The 13,599-nt window shown below is 43.3% G+C and overlaps 1 protein-coding gene across 5 annotated transcripts in view; it reads right to left on the bottom strand.

The window, feature by feature from the left end:
• The window catches only part of LOC137385143 (NACHT, LRR and PYD domains-containing protein 3-like), a 167,706-nt gene extending 156,426 nt beyond the window's left edge, over positions 1-11,280 (bottom strand). For 4 of the 5 annotated variants that reach the window (XM_068060034.1, XM_068060035.1, XM_068060030.1 and 1 more), the window contains exon 1: positions 11,155-11,175. The gene's annotated coding sequence lies outside the window, so the exon portion shown is untranslated. Of the gene's footprint in view, positions 1-11,154 lie in introns of all 5 variants that reach the window. The other variant, XM_068060031.1, reaches the window with a different exon arrangement.
• Positions 11,281-13,599: the final 2,319 nt, after the last annotated feature.

The following is a 13,599-nucleotide window of genomic DNA, read 5'->3' as shown; positions in this document are numbered from 1 at the left end:
ATACAGATACTGGTACAGTGTGGGACAACCTGTCTGGACACAACTCCATGGGTTTCTGTTTAACTAGTGACCAAACAATCACTAACTTCTATGGTAACAATCTTCGGCTCATCTCCTCCAGCACGTGGCTCCAATCTTAATGTACTTTTTAAACAACCTTTCAAGTCCAGTTACAGATTTTGTTGCTTATCTGCACAAGGTTTTTGGAGCAATATGTTGTGGAACCAACCAGAGAGCAAGCTATTCTAGATTTGTTGTTGTGTAATGAGGTGGGATTAATTAATGATCTCATTGTTATGGATCCTCCACGGAAAAGTGATCATAGCATGCTAGAATTTCAAATTCAGTTTGAGGGCGAGAAGCTGGAGTCTCACACGAGCGTTCTGGAGTTAAACAAAGGTAAGTATATAGGCATGAGGACAGATTTGGCCCTAGTGGACTGGGCAGGAAGACTACAAGGTAGGACAGTTGACGAGCAGTGGCAGATGTTTAAGGAGATATTCAATTTATCCCAAGTAAAATATATTCCAGAGAGGAAGTAAGATTCTAAGAGGGGGAAAAACATCCATGGCTAAGCAAGGAAGTTAAGGATAACATAAAGACAAAAACTAAGGCATACCATATTGCAAAGACCAATGGCAGGCTGGAAGATTGGGAAATTTTTAAAGATCAACAAAGGGTTCCTAAAAATGTAATTAAAAAGAGCAAAGGTAAATTATGAAAGAAAACTAGCGCAAAATATAAAAACGGAAAGCAAAAGCTTCTATAATCATATAAAAGGAAAGAGAGTAGCTAAAGTGAATGTTGGTCCTTTGGAGGATGAGACTGGGGAGTTAATAGAAGGGAACACAGAAATGGCAGAGACACTAAATCAATATTTTGCTTCAGTTTTCACGGTGGATGACACTAGTACCATCCCAATGGCACCAGGTAATGCAGAGGTTATGGAAAGGGAGGAACTTAGAACAATCATCATCACTAGGGAAAAAGTACTGAGCAAACTATTGGGATTGAAGGCAGACAAGTCCCCAGGGCCTGATGGCCTACATCGTAGGGTCTTAAAGGAAGTGGCAATGGAGATCGTGCATCCATTGGTTATAATATTCCAAAATTCTCTGGATACGGGAAAGGTTCCAGTGGATTGGAAAAAAGCTAATGTAACGCCTTTATTCAAAAAGGGAGGGAGGCAGAAAGTAGGAAACTATAGACCAGTTAAACATCTTTCGTTGGGAAATTGTTAGAATCCATTATGAAGGAAGTAATAACAGGATATTTAGAAAGTCAAAACGCAATCCATCAGAGTCAGCATGGTTTTATGAAGGGTAAATCGTGTTTGACTAATTTGCTAGAGTTCTTCAAAGCTGTAACAAGCAAAGTGGATAATGGGGATCCTGTAGATGTAGTTTATCTGGACTTCCAGAAGGCATTTGATAAGGTGCCGCACAAAAGGTTAATACACAAGCTAAGTTCACATGGGGTTAGGGGAAATTTATTAGCTTGGATAGAGGATTGGCTAACCCACAGAAAACAGAAGTCAGGATAAATGGGTCTTTTTCTGGTTGGCAAGATGCAACTAGTGGGGTGCCACAGGGTTCGGTCCTTAGGCCCCAACTATTTACAATCTATATAAATGACTTGGATGCAGGGAGAGAAGGTACTATAGCCAAATTTGCAGATGACACTAAAATAGGTGGGTCAGTAAGTTGCAATAAAGAAATAAGAAATCTACAAATGGATCAAGATAGATTAGATAAATGGGCCAAAGTTTGGCAGATGGATTTTAACGTGGATAAGTGTGAGGTTATCCATTTTGGTCAGAAGAATAGAAAGGCAAATTATTATCTAAATGGAGAGAAACTTCAACGTGCTTTGGTGCAGAGGGATCTGGGTGCCCTCATGCATGAATCACAGAAAACTAGTTTGCAGATACAGCAGGCGATAAGGAAGGCAAATGGAACTTTAGCATTTATTGCTAAAGGAATAGAGTATAAAAGTAGCAAAGTGTTGCTACAACGGTACAAGGCATTAGTGAGACCGCACTTGGAGTATTGCGTACAGTTTTGGTCCCCTTACTTGAGAAAGGATGAAGTTGCATTGGAGGCAGTTCAGAGGAGGTTCACTAGATTGATTCCAGAGATGGGGGTTTGTCTTATGAAGAGAGATTGAGCAGTTTAAACCTTTACTCTCTGGAGTTTAGAAGAATGAGAGGAGATCTAATTGAGGTATGAAGGATGATTAAGGGGATTGACAAAGCAGACGTAGAGAGGATGTTTCCTCTGGTGGGGCAATCTAGAACGAGAGGTCATAGTTTTAGGATAAGGGGTAACAGATTTAGAACAGAGATGAGGAGAAATTACTTCTCTCAATGGGTCGTGAGTCTGTGGAATTCACTATCCCAGAGTGCGGTGGATGCTGGGGCATTGGATAAATTTAAGGAGGAGATAGACAGATTTTTAATTAGTAAAGGGTTGAAGGGTTATGGAGAACGGGCAGGAAAGTGGAGTTGAGGCCGAGATCAGATCAGCCATGATCGTATTGAATGGCAGAGCAGGCTCAAGGGGCTGAATTGCCTACTCCTGCTCCTAGTTCTTATGTCCTTAAAAAGTGAAAAACGGAAGCTAGGTTAACTGAACATTCCGGTGGTCGGGTCGGGTCCATCGCGGGAAAGAATGAAAGGACTCAGGCCGGGTCGGGCTCGAGTCGGATGTGGTTCTGTCGGGTTCGGGTCGGGTTTCAACTAGATAATGAAGTCAGCGTGACTAAGGGAAAGAGTAGGCAGGGGTTAATGGAAGAAGTGTAGTAGGTAAGGCAGATGAACTTCGGGCTTGGATTAGTACCTGGGAGTATGATGTTATTGCTATTACTGAGACTCGGTTAAGGGAAGGGCATGATTGGCAACTAAATATCCCAGGATACCGATGCTTCAGGCGCGATAGAGAGGGAGGTAAAAGGGGTGGAGGAGTTGCATGACTGGTCAAAGAGGATATCACAGCTGTGCTGAAGGAAGGCACTATGGAGGACTCGAGCTGTGAGGCAATATGGGCAGAACTCAGAAATAGGAAGGGTGCGGTAACAATGTTGGGGCTGTACTACAGGCCTCCCAACAGCGAGCGTGAGATAGAGGTACAAATATGTAAACAGATTATGGAAAGATGTAGGAGCAACAGGGTTGTGGTGATAGGAGATTTTAATTTTCCCAACATTGACTGGGATTCACTTAGTGTTAGAGGTCTAGATGGAGCAGTATTTGTAAGGAGCATCCAAGAGGGTTTTCTAGAGCAGTATGTAAATAGTCCAACTCGGGAAGGGGCCATACTGGACCTGGTGTTGGGGAATGAGCCCGGCCAGGTGGTTGAAGTTTCAGTAGGGGACTACTTTGGGAATAGTGATCACAATTCCGTAAGTTTTAGAATACTCATGGACAAAGACGCGAGTGGTCCTAAAGGAAGAGTGCTAAATTGGGGGAAGGCCAACTGTACCAAAATTCGGCAGGAGCTGGGGAATGTAGATTGGGAGCAGCTGTTTGAAGGTAAATCCACATTTGATATGTGGGAGGCTTTTAAAGAAAGGTTGATTAGCGTGCAGGAGAGACATGTTCCTGTGAAAATAAGGGATAGAAATGGCAAGATTAGGGAACCATGGGTGACAGGTGAAATTGTGAGACTAGCTAAGAGGAAAAAGGAAACATACATAAGGTGTAGGCGGCTGAAGAAAGACGAAGCTTTGGAAGAATATCGGGAATGTAGGACCAATCTGAAACGAGGAATTAAGAGGGCTAAAAGGGGTCATGAAATATCTTTAGCAAACAGGGTTAAGGAAAATCCCAAAGCCTTTTATTCATATATAAGGAGCAAGAGGGTAACTAGAGAAAGGATTGGCCCACTCAAGGGCAAAGGAGGAAAGTTATGCGTGGAGTCAGAGAAAATGGGTGAGATTCTAAATGAGTACTTTGCATCGGTATTCACCGAGGAGAGGGACATGACGGATGTTGAGGTTAGGGACAGATGTTTGATTACTCTAGGTCAAGTCGGCATAAGGAGGGAGGAAATGTTGGGTATTCTAAAAGGCATTCAGGTGGACAAGTCCCCAGGTCCGGATGGGATCTATCCCAGGTTTCTGAGCTAAGCGAGAGAGGAAATAGCTGGGGCCTTAACAGATATCTTTGCAGCATCCTTAAACACGGGTGATGTCCCGGAGGACTGGAGAATTGCTAATGTTGTCCCCTTGTTTAAGAAGGGTAGCAGGGATAATCCAGGTAATTATAGACCGGTGAGCCTGACGTCAGTGGTAGGGAAGCTGCTGGAGAAGATACTGAGGGATAGGATCTATTCCCATTTGGAAGAAAATGGGCTTATCAGTGATAGGCAACATGGTTTTGTGCAGGGAAGGTCATGTCTTACCAACTTAATAGAATTCTTTGAGGAAGTGACAAAGTTGATTGATGAGGGAAGGGCTGTAGATGTCATATACATGGACTTCAGTAAGGCATTTGATAAGGTTCCCCATGGTAGGCCAATGGAGAAAGTGAAGTCGCATGGGGTCCAGGGTGTACTTGCTAGATGGATAAAGAATTGGCTGGGCAACAGGAGACAGAGAGTAGCAGTGGAAGGGAGTTTCTCAAAATGGAGACGTGTGACCAGTGGTGTTCCACAGGGATCCGTGCTGGGACCACTGTTGTTCATGATATACATAAATGATTTGGAGGAAAGTATAGGTGGTCTGATTAGCAAGTTTGCAGACGACACTAAGATTGGTGGAGTAGCAGATAGTGAAGGGGACCGTCAGAGAATACAGCAGAATATAGATAGATTGGAGAGTTGGGCAGAGAAATGGCAGATGGAGTTCAATCCGGGCAAATGCGAGGTGATGCATTTTGGAAGATCCAATTCAAGAGTGAACTATACAGTGTATGAAAAAGTCCTGGGGAAAATTGATGTACAGAGAGATTTGGGTGTTCAGGTCCATTGTTCCCTGAAGGTGGCAACGCAGGTAAATAGAGTGGTCTAGAAGGCATACGGCATGCTTTCCTTCATTGGACGGGGTATTGAGTACAAGAGTCGGCAGGTCATGTTACAGTTGTGTAGGACTTTGGTTCGGCCACATTTGGAATACTGCGTGCAGTTCTGGTCGCCACATTACCAAAAGGATGTGGATGCTTTGGAGAGGGTGCAGAGGAGGTTCACCAGGATGTTGCCTGGTATGGAGGGCGCTAGCTATGAAGAGAGGTTGAGTAGATTAGGATTATTTTCATTAGAAAGGCGGAGGTTGAGGGGGGACCTGATTGAGGTGTACAAAATCATGAGAGGTATAGACAGGGTGGATAGCAAGAAGCTTTTTCCCAGAGTGGGGGATTCAATTACTAGGGGTCACGAGTTCAAAGTGAGAGGGGAAAAGTTTAGGGGGGATATGCGTGGAAAGTTCTTTACGCAGAGGGTGGTGGGTGCCTGGAACGCGTTGCCAGCGGAGGTGGTAGATGCGAACACGATAGCGTCTTTTAAGATGTATCTAGACAGATACATGAATGGGCAGGAAGCAAAGAGATACAGACCCTCAGAAAATAGGCGACATGTTTAGGTGGAGGATCTGGATCGGCGCAGGCTTGGAGGGCCGAAGGGCCTGTTCCTGTGCTGTAATTTTCTTTGTTCTTTCTTTGTTCTTGGTTCATTTGCAGACCCGAGCAGGCCTTTACTTTCTACTTACCAGCGCAAGCCTGAATGATGTCCAGGTCTTTCTGCAGTGGAGAGAGATGCGACTGCTTACAGAACACCTGCGCAGGTTAAACCATGATCGCCCACAGTGCAACTCGAGGCTCACAATACTGAGCTGTTAACTCTGTTTCACTCTCTATAGACGCTGCCAGACCTACTGAGTCTTTCCAACATTTTCTGATTATTATTTTGTTTAAATAATCACTATCAGAGCAGCCAGGCTCAAACACAGTCTGGCTTCCTTGAACACCCTGGATTTCCTGCACACACGCACTGTTCCTCCCTGCTGGTAATCCAGGCATTTCAAGTGACATAAACAAAAAGAGAAAATGTTGGAAATTCTCAGCAGGTCAGACAACATCTGTGGAGAGAACAGCAGTGTTAGTGTTCCAGGTCAATGATCTTCCATCAGAATCCAATTCACAGGAAATATTAATGAACTAAATCTCACAAAGTCTTGGTAAAAGGTGTAGGTGTTAAGTAGCGTCCACGGGCAGGAGAGGTAGAGGGGAGGAAAGCTTTAGGGAGGTAATTCCAAGGTTTAGGACCTAGGCAGCTGAAGACACTGCCCCAATGGTGAAAATCTGGAATCTAACATAATTTGAGGAGTGCAGGCATCTCAGAGGATTGTCGGGCTGGAGGAGATTACAGAGATAGAGAGAGATGAGACCACGGAGGGATCTGAATGATAAAGATAAATTTTAAATTAGAGCTTTGCTGGACAGGGAGCCACTGTCGGTCAGTGAGCATAGGGTTGATTGGTGAACGGGACATGCTGTGCATTAAAATACAGACAGCTGAGGTTTGGATGAGCTGAAGATTATGGAGGGTCAAGCTGGGATTCTGGCCAGGAGACCACTGAAATACTTGAGTCGAGAGGGAACAACGATAAGGATGAATGTTTCAGCAGCAGATGTGCTAAAGCAGGAGCAGAGGTCGCCGATGTCAAGGAAGTGAAAATAATCTGTTACGGTGACGCAGAGGATGTGTGCTCAGAAACTCAATTCAGGGTCAAAGTGGACACTGAGGTTGGAAACAGTTCGACCCGGCCTCAGAAGTTGTCGGGGAGAGGGATGTTGCCAGTGACCAGAGAACAGAATTTACATCATGGCCGAAGACAATGGTTTAGGTTTCCGCAATATTTATTTAATTCAAGTAAATTTATGCTCATTAAATACTGGATGTCAGACAAGCCATGTGAAAAATCTGTGACTGGAGTAAGAAGAGAAACCTTTGATGGTGAGTGAAGATGATTATCTGGCTACTATTGTTCCAAGAGCATTGGAACCAGGAGAGGATCATCCCACCAAGTTAGACAACAGAGGAGAGGCATTGTAGGAAGATGGTGTAGTTAACCATGTCAAAATCTGCAGACTGGTCATGAAGGAACTTCAAACAAACACAGTCACAGAGGATATCATTTGTAACTTTAATAAGGGACTGCATCAGTGTTGTGGTTTGGGCAGAAACCTGATTGGCAGTCACTCAAACATGGCACTCCTGGAAAGATGGGCATACATTGTGGATGTGACAACACGTTCATGAGTTTGACAGGAAAGAGAGTTTGGAGATAGGATGGTAGTTTGCAATGACAGAGGGATCAAGGGTGTTTCGGTTGAGGAGAGGGTAATGACAACAGAAACAGAGGAGGACAGTTCCTGAAGAGAGGAAGCCATTAACAATATCAACTAACATGGGGACTAGGAAGGGAAGGGGGTGGTAATTTCAATATAATGGTGGAAGTATTTAAGTAATTACAGAAGTAGTTGCAGGCACGTAGACCCATCTGAATCCCAGATGGAAAATATGAGGGGAAAACTGTATAAAAAGTGATGTGTCCATTTCTCTACAGTAAAGCACAATGATTGTTCTCAGCTTATTGCTGGTCTGGTCACTATCCTGATTCCAGCCCCAGAGTCACCGGGTAAGTCAGTGTTGTGGGTTCTGCAGGTAATGAACACATCCTGGGTAAAGATCAGTTGCACAATGCAGTCATAAACACAACCTTCAGCCTGATCAGGTCAACCCTTCCCCGCCCTATTCTCTGGCACAGGGCTGAATCTGAATCGCACATCATCTCATTCAGATTGGATTACCCTGATCCTTTAACCAGTTATTAAAATTACTTGCATATACAATGACTAAACTGCCCCCAAACTGTCCCGAAGACCCCACAATGAAACCAGGTTCTGTAGCTGGAATCAAATCTTTATCCTGAATTCGGTTTCATTGTTTAGCATAAACCCTTTATTATCAAACTATAAACGGGCAGAGATAGCAAGGGACAAAGACTGTGGTTAGTTTATTGGGATCACACTTCATAGAAAAGGGCAAAGTGAACCATCTGATTTAACACGGTATTTATTTGGAATTACCTTTCCTTTAGACCATGAGCTGTTTCTTGGAGCCGATTCTAACTTACCAATAATGCGATATAGAATCCCAGCTCTATTAATCTTAGTATCAGGCTTTTTACAATGTTCCCCTGATCTGGATTCCCATGGAGTACTTCAATCCCCTTCTCCATCATTACAGTTAGTTTATAAAGCTGGTCAGTTATTAGCAAGAGAGCAATGATCATAAAATCAGAGAGACAATCTCCAGTCAATAAGTAATAGTCTCGGCCCTGATCAGGATGTTCACACCCACGATTATCAGGTTCCAGGTTTCCATTACTGGAAATTAATCGGCAAATGTGTGTGGTAAACGAACAAATCCTTTGTATCATTGGCTAGCTAACTTTTCTTGGTGGTATTTCAAATTTACCTTTCATTTCATTTAAATAAAGATTTGGCAGTAGATTCAATTAATTGTGGGACTGAAAAACTGAAATGTTCATGAATTTCAGAATTATAATTTGCATTTAGTATTGCTGAAAATAGAGACATGTTGTCGAAGCCTTGCATCTTGCACTCATCAGGACAACAGGTTCAAAATCCTGGAACTCCCTTCCTAACAGCACTGTGGATGTACCTACCCCACATGGACTGCAGTGGTTCAAGAAGGCAGCTCACCACCACCTTCTCAAGGGCAATTAGGGATGGGTAATAAATGCTGGCCTGGCCAGTGATGCCTACAACCCATGAATGAATAAAAAAAATTCTAAAGAATACCAATGCAAGGGAAAGAAGCAACATTACACTGTATGGCAAGACAGTGCTGATTGATTGGTAGTGGCGTTGCCGCGGAGAATGCAACAGTTTATGGTGACTGACAGTTAACTGATAAGCTTTGATTGAAATTTAAACCAGGCAGCTTGACTCTGATTGGTCAATGCATTCCCCTGATGGATGAACCAGCGAATGGCTGTCGCTTATTTTGTTTAGCTGAAACAGGATCAATGTGTGTATGTGTTCTTTCTGTCTGCAAAGAATAGGCCCCTGTGCATTGATATGCGTTTTCATCCAGTGCATGCAAATGTCCCACACTGCAAGCACGACTTACAATCTTAATTTCGTTGTCATAGAGTTTCACAGCACAGAACCAGGCCCTTTGGCCCAACGAGCCTATGCCGACCATCAAGCACCTGTCCGAACTAATCCCATTTCCCCACACTTGGCCCGTAGCCTTGTATGTTCTGGCGTTTCAAGTGCTCATCTAAATATTTCTTGAATGTCGTAAGTGTTCCTGCCTCTACCACTCCTTCAGGCAGTGTTCCAGATTCCAATCACCCTCTGGGTGAAAAAAATCCTCCTCAACTCCCCTCTAAACCTCCTGCCCCTTACCTTAAATCTATGCCCCCTGGTATGTCAGCATAAGTCTTAGCACACTTACCTACAATACTGGGCGAGCAGTTGGCTAATATTCCTCTTCAATATTACTTTATTTTTTGCTTACACATCTTTTTTTACTTATCACTCGACTCCTCCGTTTGGATCTATCTTCTCTGTCCTCCCCGCCCTGTACAACATGGTTCTAATAATATTGCCTCCGTGTGATTATTTGAGCAGCGCCATATTTAGTCCTGGCAGCTGCCTTAAGTCGCTGTCTGACGTTTTAGTGGCACATGCTGCATTTGCGCATGTGCCACAACAGCGCCCCCTAGCGGTAGTGTTGTCAACAAACACAGTCCACCATGAAACCTGCTGCTGTTCATAATCTTTCCCACATAAACTGTCGTCTTACTGCCCAGTTCTTCAATTCCTTCAAGCCAAGGAACTAACCCTGATTCTGTGGATCCATGAACATGATTATCCTGAAATAAAGGGGCAACAACACGTGTGTTTAAAAGAGAAGTGCAAACTGCCAAGTTGGTAATGCTTGTGTGGAGTTTGCAAGTTCTCCCTGTGTCTGCGTGGGTTTCCTCCGGGTGCTGCGGTTTCCTCCCACATGCCAAAGACTTGCAGGTTGATAGGTAAATTGGCCATTATAAATTGCCCCTAGTATAGGTAGGTGGTAGGGAAATATAGGGACAGGTGGGGATGTGGTAGGAATATGGAATTAATGTAGGATTAGTATAAATGGGTGGTTGATGGTCGGCACAGACTCGGTGGGCCGAAGGGCCTGTTTCAGTGCTGTATCTCTAAACTAAGTAATCCTCTTTTAACTCCTTGAGAGATTGCTACCCTCACTGACTCACTGTCCCGCCAATTCAGTTCACTGTACTTGGTATTAAGATGATGCTGAAATGGTGGAACACAGTGAATACTCTGGGTTGTGACTACATTCCACCAGTAGCAGCTGAAGAGCTGAGCACCATAACAAGCTGTCCGAGCAAAGCAATTCCAAAGCAACTGACACTGGCATATTGGACAATATAAAACATTAACCGGCTGTATCTTATCCACAAAGTCAAAACTTATCACCCAATCAGCCACCTCACAATGATCAGCAAAGTGATAGATGGACTCATCAATAGTGCCTTTAAATGTCAGCATTGACCCAACAATAACCTAACCAGGGTGTTCAGTTCGTATTGCACCTGAAATCTTCAGACTCGGACTTATTCACAAACGCAAGAGTTAAATTCCAGAGAAATGGTGATTTCAACTCCCCTTAAGAAGGCAGTATTTGACTCACTTTGGTACTGAAGAACCCAACATCCTGAACTCTAAATGGATTAAAGAGTGCCCCCACCCGCAATCCTGTAACCACCCGCATCTCCACTCCCCAAACTCAGGGCTGGAAACTTTGAATTTCGGTGATAGTTAGGGGTTATGTTGAAGAATCCTGGACTCTAACTTTATCGCCATTACCATTTCATACAGTAGAAATACATTTAAACGTTATTTACAACAATACAATGTTAGCTGGCGAGATTATATTTGGAAGTTTTTTATTAAACAGTGCTGCTTCCAGTAAGTTAATTTCTGAATAAAACAATTCTTTCCAACTCGATCCATTGTGGATATTACAACTAATCAATAACTTTGAACAACTATGCAGAGAAAAGGTGACGAGTACATAAAAAGTCTATAATTGTGTTCAGTAAACTCAGGGTCCTTACCTTGTGCTGTGTCTCCTGATTGCAGTTCCAGTGTGTCTGGTGGGTTAGAGTTGGGTGTTCTGCACACACCCTAGTTAAAGATTAATTCCACATTCCAGTCAGAAAGATGACCTTCAGACTTTTCATTACAATACAACACGCCCTGTTCTTTGGAGCAAGGAAAATCTGAATGCCACACGGTCTCATTCAAATTCGAACTGAATCATTGATCTTTTATCCAATGTCATGGATTCTGTGTATGGTAACAATGCCTAAATTCCACCGCATCTGTGAGTGTGGTGGGAGAAGATTTGATCAAGGTTTTCACAAGGGAATTAGATTGTTATCTGAACAGGAAGAATGTGCAGGGTTACAGGGAGATGACACGGGGGTAGTATTAGGTGAATTGTTCATTCAGAGAGCTGGTGGAGACATGATGGGCCGAATGGCCTCCTTCAGCGCTGTAATGATTCTATGGTTCAGAAGACCCCACAGAAAAAGGGTGTTTCCGATTTCATTGTTCACCACAAAGCCTGCTTTTTATCGGACTGTAAAAAGACACAGATAGCAAGGAATAAAGATCACGATTCTTAGAATCAAACACCAGAATAAAACGCACAGCCAACCAATCATTGTAATTTATTTAACAATAGATGAATGATTATAAAATTCAGCAGACAGTCTTCAGTTTATTGATCAGCCTTGATCAGGATGTTCACACCCATGTGTATTATACTCCAAGTCTCACTGGAACTGAATCAGCAAATGTGTGTCATAAATAAGTGAAACAACTGTAACATTGAATAATTCCCTATTATTGGTGTGACTGTAAATTTATACTTTAATTTCATTTTTAAAAATTCTGACAGATGATTCAATTCATTGAGTTTCAAGGAATTTGAAAATTAATTTCTTACTTAAAATTATATTTCTCCTGACTCCCCCATGTCTAATTCCCTTTCCTCTGTCTCTGTGTTACTCCTTCCAGGTTTGTCTACCTATTATGGTCCTAACTTCTGAAGTTTTCATTCCTCCCTCACCTCTTACAGTCCTAATTCTCCCATAAAACCATAGAACCAGAGAAAAGTTAAGACACAGAGAAAGGCCATTCAGCCCATCGTGTCTGCACTGGCTGAAAAGAAACCTAGTTTCCCAAATCTAATCCCACCTTCCAGCACCTGCTCCGTAGTCTTGCTGGTTGCAGCACTTCAGGTGCAGGTCCAGGTACCTTTTAAATTAGTTGGGAGTTTCTGCCTCCACCACTGATCAGGGCAGTGAATACCCACCACCCTCTGGGTGAAAAGGTTTATCCTCAAGTCACCTCTAATCCTTCTACCAATCATCTTAAATCTGTGCCCCCTGGTAATTGACCTCTCCACTAAGAGAAGCAGGTCCTTCGTGATAACTCTGTCTAGGCCCCTCATAATTTTGTACACTTCAATTAAGTCATCCCTCAGCCTCCTCTGTTCTGAGGAAAACAACCCTACCCTATCCAATCTTTCCTGTTAGCTGCAACTTTCAAGCCCTGGCAACATTCTTGTAAATATCCTCTGTATTCTCTCTTGAACAATTATGTCCTTTCTGTAATGTAGTGACCAGAACTGTACACAATACTCCAACTGTGGCCTTACCAATGTTTTATACAGTTCCAGCATTACATCCCTGCTTTTGTATTCTATACCTCGGCCAATAAAGGAAAGCATTTCATATGCCTTCTTCACCAATCTATCTCCCTGTCCTTCCACCTTCAGGGGCCTGCAGACATGCACTCCAAGGTCTCTCACTTCTTCTACCCCTCACGATATCCTCCTGTTGATTGTGTATTTTCTTGCTTTGTTTGTCTTCCCCAAATGCATTACCCCACACTTCTCCAGATTGAATTCCATTTGCCACCTTTCCGCCCACTCAACCAAACCATTGATATAATTCTGGAGTCTACGGCTATCCTCTTCACTATCAACTACACGACCAATTTTTGTGTCACCTGTGAATTTCCCAATCATGCCTCCCACATATAAGTCCAAATCATTAATATATACCAGAAACAGCAAGGGGCCAACACTGAGCCTTGTGGAACGCCACTGGAAACTGCCTTCCATTCCAAAAACATCCATCGACCATTACCCTTTGTGTCCTGTCACTGAGCCAATTTCGGAAACGATTCTCAGTGTCACATTGTAATGGTTGACCTGGATAAAGTTCCACACGCCTGTTCACTGCCTTTGTGCCAAGTTCCACTGGCTCCCAGTCCACCAGTAAATTGGTTTGAAGATTTTTGCCTGCTTATTACAAACCCTTCTTGCCTGATTCCCTCCCTCTTTCATTAATCCCTTCCAGCCATACATCACTGTACATACTCTCCGTTCTTCCGGATGTTCCCGTGGAACAAAATTATTCCTCATTCACCACAATCTCTGCTCCAAACTCAGCAAATATTAGTCAAGAAACTATAGCCGGGACATCTGG

The sequence above is a fragment of the Heterodontus francisci genome, chromosome 28 (genome assembly GCF_036365525.1).
Source record: "Heterodontus francisci isolate sHetFra1 chromosome 28, sHetFra1.hap1, whole genome shotgun sequence".
Lineage (NCBI taxonomy): Eukaryota > Metazoa > Chordata > Chondrichthyes > Heterodontiformes > Heterodontidae > Heterodontus > Heterodontus francisci.
This window is presented reverse-complemented; position numbering and strand designations above follow the sequence as displayed.